The following is a 7,786-nucleotide window of genomic DNA, read 5'->3' on the forward strand; positions in this document are numbered from 1 at the left end:
TGGCAGAGTTTTTATTGTGCATACAAAGTTCTCTGCTGTGATAGAAACGTAATCGTTTATTTACATAAAACAAAGACTTAGCATTTCTCTGCCACCATTCCTTAGCATGTAAGTATCGAATTATGTATCTCTGCATTGCATTAGAATGCTCAATTTAAAAAATTGCTGTCTGAGTGGCTGGCTTGAGTTCAATTAAAAAAAATCATTAAATAAGGTATGGTTTAGGATGAGGACAGAAATTTCAACAATTTCTCAAATGGCCCTGAACATACTTCTGTTATCTTGTTATATATATATGTGTGTATGTGTGAGTGTGTGTGTGTGTGTGTGTGTGTGTGTACACGTGTGTGTGCATGAAGCAGCCTTCTCAGCAGTGCTGATTATAAACTCAAAATTTCAATCAACAAACATTCATCCAAGATTTAGTTCTTTATGCAAAAATAAGTTTATTCACCTTACTGGCATGCAAATTTGCTTTCATCTGTAATAGGCAGGAAAACTATGTGTATGCCAAGTAATTGTTTTAAAACAAATTCCTGATCAGTAAATATTTTATTTCCATGTCTATCCTGTATACCTATATACCAGCCACTGTGTAAAAAAAAAAAAAAAAAAAAAGAGTTTTTTTTTGTTAATTCTGTTTTATTAGTCAACTGGAAAACTAGTCAATCCTCCAGTCCTGGGAGGTGTTAATTCAACCCTCTTCCTTATTATCGCTGTCTCCAGCACCATCCTGGCCCTACTTGGCGTTATTCCTCTTCATACGGCCTGGGTGGCCACCACCCTAAGGAGAATAGAGGGAGAGTCTGGGAGTCCAGGCAGACAACGCAGAGGTGGATGGTCACCACCTACTTCTGTACCTTGCTATGATACTAGTGGATGAGTACATGGGCACGGTGAATAGACTTGGCCGGGCTCATCTTCTTTTTGTTTGTTTGTTTGTTTTTCCGAGACAGGGTTTCTCTGTGTAGCTTTGCGCCTTTCCTTTATCTTGCTCTGTAGACAAGGCTGGCCTTGAACTCACAGAGATCCACCTGGCTCTGCCTCCCGAGTGCTGGGATTAAAGGCGTGCACCACCACCGCGCCAGCCGGGCTCATCTTAAAGACCTGGGTCTGCAGCTGCCTCTCCAAGAAATCCTTCATCTTCAGGCCCAGGATGTAATCCAGCTTCTTCTCATCCAGCTCCCCAATGAGAATAAGTCGCCTCAGCAGAGCGTTGCCTTCAAAAAGATGCCCCTTTTGGTCCATCGTCAGCAGCTCCTGGGCAGCCTGGAAGATCTTAGAGAGGGTAAATTTGACCCTCACTCCTCACCTTTGTTCCAGAGCCCATACTCTCTGATCAGCTTTAGTTCCTGGTTGAGACCCGATTTCTCAGAAGGTCTCAGTGGGGTCACATAGTTTTTGTGTCAAACTCAACTTCTGGCAACCGGCGGCGTGTTGATGTCCCTAGGCACGCTGCTGTGCTGGCGAACTCATCCCCATGACAAAGGGCATGTAAACAATTTTTTAGGCAAATGGGACACTAGTGGAAAGAGTTTAAGAAGCCCTGATGGAAGAACAGAACAAATAGAATGTGTGTGTGTGTGTGTGTGTGTGTGTGTGTGTGTGTGTGTGTGTGTGTATTATTAAATGGGATTTAAGATTGGCTTACATGATAGGGCCAGGGTAATCCAACAATGTTTGTCTGTATTTGGAGCCCCTGAGAAACCTGGAATTGCCCAGTTCAGGCAACTCAGCTTTCCCAGTCCAGCACCCACAGCCTGGAAGTTTGCTGGTACTGAGTTATTGTTGAATGGCGGAAAAGGCTAATGCTGCAGGAATTATAGAAATCTAGTGTATAGCGAGACCCACACAGGAAGAAGCACACAACAGCACCCTCATGGTGCTGGTTTTCTCACATTTATTTTGCATACTGGCTGCTTGTGGGGAAGGGCTACTCACCTCGGGAATGAGTATTCCCCATCCTCAGGCTCCGTCTCACCTGCCAATCTTCTCTGAAAATGTACCCAAAGGCGCACAGATGTGTCTCTCCAGTTTTAGATGCCTTTTACTCCAGTCAAGGTGACAACCAAAAGCAGCCACCCTAAGGCATTATGGGACTGTGTAGCCTCTGATCCTATAATCCAGTCTAATAATGTCTCATAATCATGTATACATTCTGCTAGTTCTGTGTCCTCTAGAGAACTCTGGCATACACACGGTACAAGCGTGAAGAGTCTGAAACAGTCCTGAACCCCTTAAATCTCAAACTGCTTTCAGTACTATATAATAGGTCATATTTGTGTTCTTTTTTTTTTTAGTTATAATAAAATCAATACATAGTGCATGGTAATAACTAAGAGATAAATACTGACTACTGATTGTTTGAAGTATAGAATGGGCTAGGCTAGGCTAAGACCTTCATGAAGATTTTCCCATTTAGACTTCACAAGAATGCTGGAAATGGGCCTTACAGTACCACTGCAGCAGAAGAACCCAAAGATGCCAGAGATGAAGTGACTCAGGGTTATGCAATCCCCTCCTTCCTTTTCTTTTCTTTTCTTTTCTTTTCTTTTCTTTTCTTTTCTTTTCTTTTCTTTTCTTTCTTGCTTCCTTTTCTTCTCTCTCTCTCTCTCTCTCTCTCTCTCTCTCTCTCTCTCTCTCTCTCTCTCAAGGATAGCACTGTGTAGCTCTGGCTGGTCTGGAACGCACTGGGCGTTAAACTTAAAGAGACCCACCTGCCTCTGCTTCAAGTGCTGGGATTAAAGTTGTGCACCATACCTAGCCTAGGCTAGCCTGCAATTGACAGCCGGGCTGTCCTCAATGATCCTTGGTCCTCAATAAAGGATAGGAGATGACTTGTGGCTATTTAGATGCATAGTCTAAGGAAATAGAGGACTTTTCTTTCTGGACAAACAAATGCCTTTCCCCCAAAGGAATAGATCCCCCCTACCACTTCATGGATGAATCTTCATTTTATAATGATCTGTGGGAAAACTGAGGCATCTGAGGGTATAGGACTAGAGAAATTTTCAGGAAGAGAAATATAACACAATGTTTGCAAAACCAAACACATCACTCATTGTATTTTTAAAACAGGAAACAAAACTTTTAATTTGAAAAAGAAATGAGGTAAATGATTAGCTTCATTTTTTGAGATGTAAATGGTGTTCTAGAACAGATATAGTTGGATATAAACCTCTCCAATTCATACTGGTTTAAGGCTTTTGGTGTTACAGATTTTAAATGGTATAACCACTTCAAGACTAATGCAACTTTAAGCAGGATGAAATACTTCAGGATTGAGAGCCTTGTCTAGACAACCAGGGTAGAGATAACCATGACTTATCCACCCACAAAGAGGGTGTATATAGTCCCTGTGAAACCCATTACCCTCATAGCAAGGGGCTGAGAAGGCAATGGGGATTCAGCTATCATAGAATGGGAGGCTGTAGAGGTGAGTGTGGGCACCCTGTGCTCAGAGGGAAAAAATGTCTGCGATTGTAGGAGGTGGAGAAGACGGCGAAGATACAGTAAGAGTCAAGACTCAAAGATGATCAAGGTTTATAAGGCTGGCAGTAAGAAGATGAGGAGGGAGGAAGCAAGGGTCGGGGGTGGGTGGGAACAAGTTGGGGGAGAAACCCCAGGCTGCCTGGTACAACTAGCTACACAGAAATCTAGTGTGTAGTCTGAGACAAGTTGGCTCCCCCCCCCCCCCCCGAAATAGACATGACACAATTTTTTTCTCACAAAATTTTTCTTTCTGTTTTCTGTCAAGCCTCAGAAATCATCCCCATCTAGAGCGGACTCTCTTGGGAATGTTGGGAGTTGGATCTGATATTTTCTTCTTCCACTAAGAAGTCTGGGACTGACCCCCTAGAAATCAGATCCAGCACATTCACAGCCTCCATGGAGTGAATTTGGACCGCAGAGCTTGTCTGTGTTCACGGAGGTGGTGGAGTTGTTGAGCTGAGCCTTAGCGTGATCCTCGGTGTCCATGTGGAAGAGTGATGGCCTGTTGTTAGAGCCATCCAGTTCATCGCCATATTGTTCTAGAGCAAATCTAAGTGAGCTTAAGTGTAATCAAAACCAATGCCATAATTAGCTTTAATCCTTTGAAGCTAACATTAATGGGGAAATCAGCTGCTATAAACCTTTTATTGCCAGCAGGATATGAATCATAAATAAAATCACTTTGGAGGGAAAAGCACCAATAAAGTGACACACACATGTGGAAAGAAGGTGAAGATAAGAACAGAATTCTTTAGAACACAGTTTTGTCCCTATCCCCTCTCTGCACCCTACTCTCATGGGATAGAGCCCAGGGGTAAGGCCTCATCCATACCCTTTATTAAATTTAATTTTGCAAAGGATCTTCAGAATCTGAAATTTTCTTCAACTGTTAGGGGAAAGATCATTGACTAAGTTTGGTTGTGAAGTAGGAAATTTTTAAAATATAATTCTGTACTATTCATGATGCTGCAATTAAAATTTTGTTAAGCATCTGTTTCAAAAACTCAGGGATGCTAAAAAGGAGAAAGACCTCATTAACAGAAGTAATGTCTTGCAAGTTATTGTCTTTTACAAAGGAGAAAACTGAAATTCAAAGGTATAGGTTTTACTCACATCCATGGAGCAAGGAACGGCACATCTGGAAACTGTTGAAATTTTTGGCTCCATGTGTTTGTCTGTGTGAGTGTCTGTGTGTCAGTGTGTCAGTGTGTGTGTGTGTGTGTGTGTGTGTGTGTGTGTGTGTGTCTGTGTGTCTGTGTATCTGTGTCTGTGTATGAGTGAGTATGCGTGTGTGTCTGCATATGAGTCTCTGTGTGTGTTTGTGTGTGTATGAGTCTGTGTGTGTGTTTGTGTGTGTGTCAGTGTGTCTGTGTATGAGTATGTATGTGTATTTGTGTGTGTGTGTGTGTGTGTGTGTGTGTGTGTGTGTGTTGCATCAGGGTTTTTCTCCTTCCTAAGAATTTTCACAATTAGTGGTGTTGTGCTTAATGTCATAGCAGATTTCCTCAGTTATCCTGTGGAGTTGTTCAAGGGGAATACTTCTGTTTATATTGATTTTAAACAAGCGATTGAGACTCATCTTTGGTGGTCTGTGTTTTGGTGTGTCTTGTCCCCACAACCTTGTTCATGTAGGAACTAGAAATCATCATATAGTCTCTTGTTTTGGGGGGAAAAATGGGGGAAACTTTCTTTGCCTTGTGGTGTAGAAGTTCCCTTCAGGTACACACAGGTAGAGAAGAAGACCAATTATTAATGAAAACCAAGAGATTAGGACAAACTTTTCCCAAGTTAATGGACAAGTGAGTGCTTCATGTAAAAACGTTCTGGGTTTCCTGAAGGAGTGGAAAGAATTTGAAGCTGAGACAAGGAAACAGAGTAACACTGGAATTCTCTCAAATAGGTTGCTAAAGATCTCTGTAAGGCTTTACAAAATGGCGTCTGGTAAGCTCATTCTGGGTAGTAGAGAGGAATTGCTGTTCTTTGGCCCTGGAAATAGTTTCTCACAGTCAAAGAGGGGGTGTTGTCACTTCATCTGACCTGGTGTTTCATAAACCCTGAACCCTGAATTAGAGTGGGACTCTTTCTTTCTTCTCTTGGCGTTCTTCAGGCTAGTTCAGGCTTGTTCAGGGTGCCCTCCCCATGACTTTTGAATTTTGAAAAGATTGATGCTAAGTGCTGTCTGCGTTCCAACATAGCTCTACTCCAACTTTTCTGGGTCAGCATATTAAGGTCTTCCCAGATGGAGCTTGCTTGGCTCCAGGACCACTCAGTGACTCATGTTTCTGTTACATAAACAAGAAGGTTTGTACTACGGCCTCCATTTCTGTTGCTGGGGTCTTTACTGCTGTATGATGTGTATAAATGCCGCACCAAGTTTCAGATTCTGCATTATGCTGCCTGGATGCACTGAGACAGCCCCCACTTTGGTTTTTTGACACAAACATTGGTAGTGTCCCCCATTCCCCCACTCCCATCACTTTCTGAGCTCTTGCTAGACAGCAGGCTTTCCAGGATAACAGTTCATCTCCCAGTCTTCCTTGTAACTAATATGGCAGCACGACTAAATTTGGCTAATGGCTTTTAACTTAAAGCATGAATGATTATTATTATGGGTTGTACACCTGTCCTTCCCAACTTTTTACCCTGCTTACTGGACAGACTTGCATAAATCCTAGGATGGGAGCCATATTTTGAGGATCACATCACTGTCCTGTCAACTCTTCATATCCTGGAAAGAAAAGGAAATCGTTTCTGTTTGATTTTAGGTTCTGATTTTTGGGGGTCTTTTTTGTTGTGCCACTGAATCTTATTCTAAATAATATACTTTGATAGAATGTTCAAAACCATTCCAAACTGTTCATAACTGGATGAAGAGGAGACATTTGTAGAAATTGTAAGGTTCTCTCTCTATATCTCTATCTATCTATCTATCTATCTATCTATCTATCTATCTATCTATCTAATTTTTAATTTTCGAGTCAGGGTTTCTCTGTGTAGCCTTGAATGTCCTGGAACTTGCTCTGCAGACCAGGCTGGCCTTGAACTCAAAGATCAGCCTGCCTCTGCTTCCCAAGTGCTGGGACTAGTTGTAAGGAAGTCTTCTAACCAAAAAAAAAAGAGGTTCATTTCAAGAGTATGCCCAAACAGTGCAGCCATTCTTGGCATGGCTGTGGAATAAAGTGCTTTATAACAGCCTTATGCACTCAGCACATGACTGTTTACGTTTGTCCACCTCCATCGTCAGGGAATTTCTTCCCTGCAGATAAACCAAATTGTGCTGCCATTTCGTTATGGACCTTGGAATAAACTTCTTTCGTTTGAGGGACCTGGCCGACAGTGCACTGTGTCATTGTGAATTAAGCTCCTGAAAACTGGCACAGGGTTAGGAGTACAGTCTGGAGGACAGAACCCATATTCAAAGGATCTACAGCGTTCCAGAGAGTTTTGTTGATGCTTCTGTGCATTGAGTGCCAATGATGGAGGGGCTGACAAGATTGTGATGTCCACGGGGCGAGAGGAAAAGCTAGGGCTGCTGGAGCTCAGGTCTCTGTGGCTGCAAAGTTTACAAAGTTTGTGCTTTTTTTTTTCTAGCAGGAGTAACAAATTGGTGAAAGAATAATAAAACATATATTTCCTTGATAAGCAAGATACTCAGTGAAAGAGCTTACCTTCTTAGTCTCCAGCTCTGCCCTGGTTTAAGGTACTGGTGTTAAATTGTCACGCTTTTCTTTGATGTGTTAGCTCATGTTGATGTGCAGAAAGGTAGGGATAATGTGGGGTCTTGAAAGAGCATTCCTTCACAGACACTGTTCAGCAGGAATATATTTAGGGATATAACACATGGGCGCGCATGCGCGCGCGTACACACACAGACAGACACACACAGACAGACAGACAGACAGACATATATATGCATACAATAACAACTAGTGAAAGAAGAGGCCATAAACTTGAAAGAGAGCAAGGAGGGGTACATGGAAGGGTTTGGAGGGAGGAAAGGAAAGGAAGTAATGTCGTAATTGTATTAATCTCAAAAATTAAAAAAAATAAGGAAGTACCATGCCCAAACAATCCTTCCTCTTAAGTTCTTCCTATGAACATGATTCATTTTTTTCCACAACTTCCACTGCATAGAAATTCTTCCTTCTGTAGTTGTAAATCCTTGGTGCTGCCACTGAGATATATTACATGGCCACCACACTGAGCGAAGACAGCAGAGTACTCTTGTCCTTTATTTAAGGGCCTTTTCTGTTTTGGGAGTAGACGTGCCCATTACTCAGTTTTACTTTGGACT

The 7,786-nt window shown here is 42.2% G+C and overlaps 1 pseudogene; it reads right to left on the reverse strand.

Annotated features, from left to right (window-relative positions):
- Window positions 1-694: 694 nt before the first annotated feature.
- On the reverse strand, window positions 695-6,730 carry LOC128119545 (40S ribosomal protein S9-like; annotated as a pseudogene).
- Window positions 6,731-7,786: the final 1,056 nt, after the last annotated feature.

Source organism: Peromyscus californicus, unplaced genomic scaffold (assembly GCF_007827085.1).
Source record: "Peromyscus californicus insignis strain IS unplaced genomic scaffold, ASM782708v3 Scaffold_24__1_contigs__length_46423439, whole genome shotgun sequence".
Classification (NCBI taxonomy): Eukaryota; Metazoa; Chordata; class Mammalia; order Rodentia; family Cricetidae; genus Peromyscus; species Peromyscus californicus.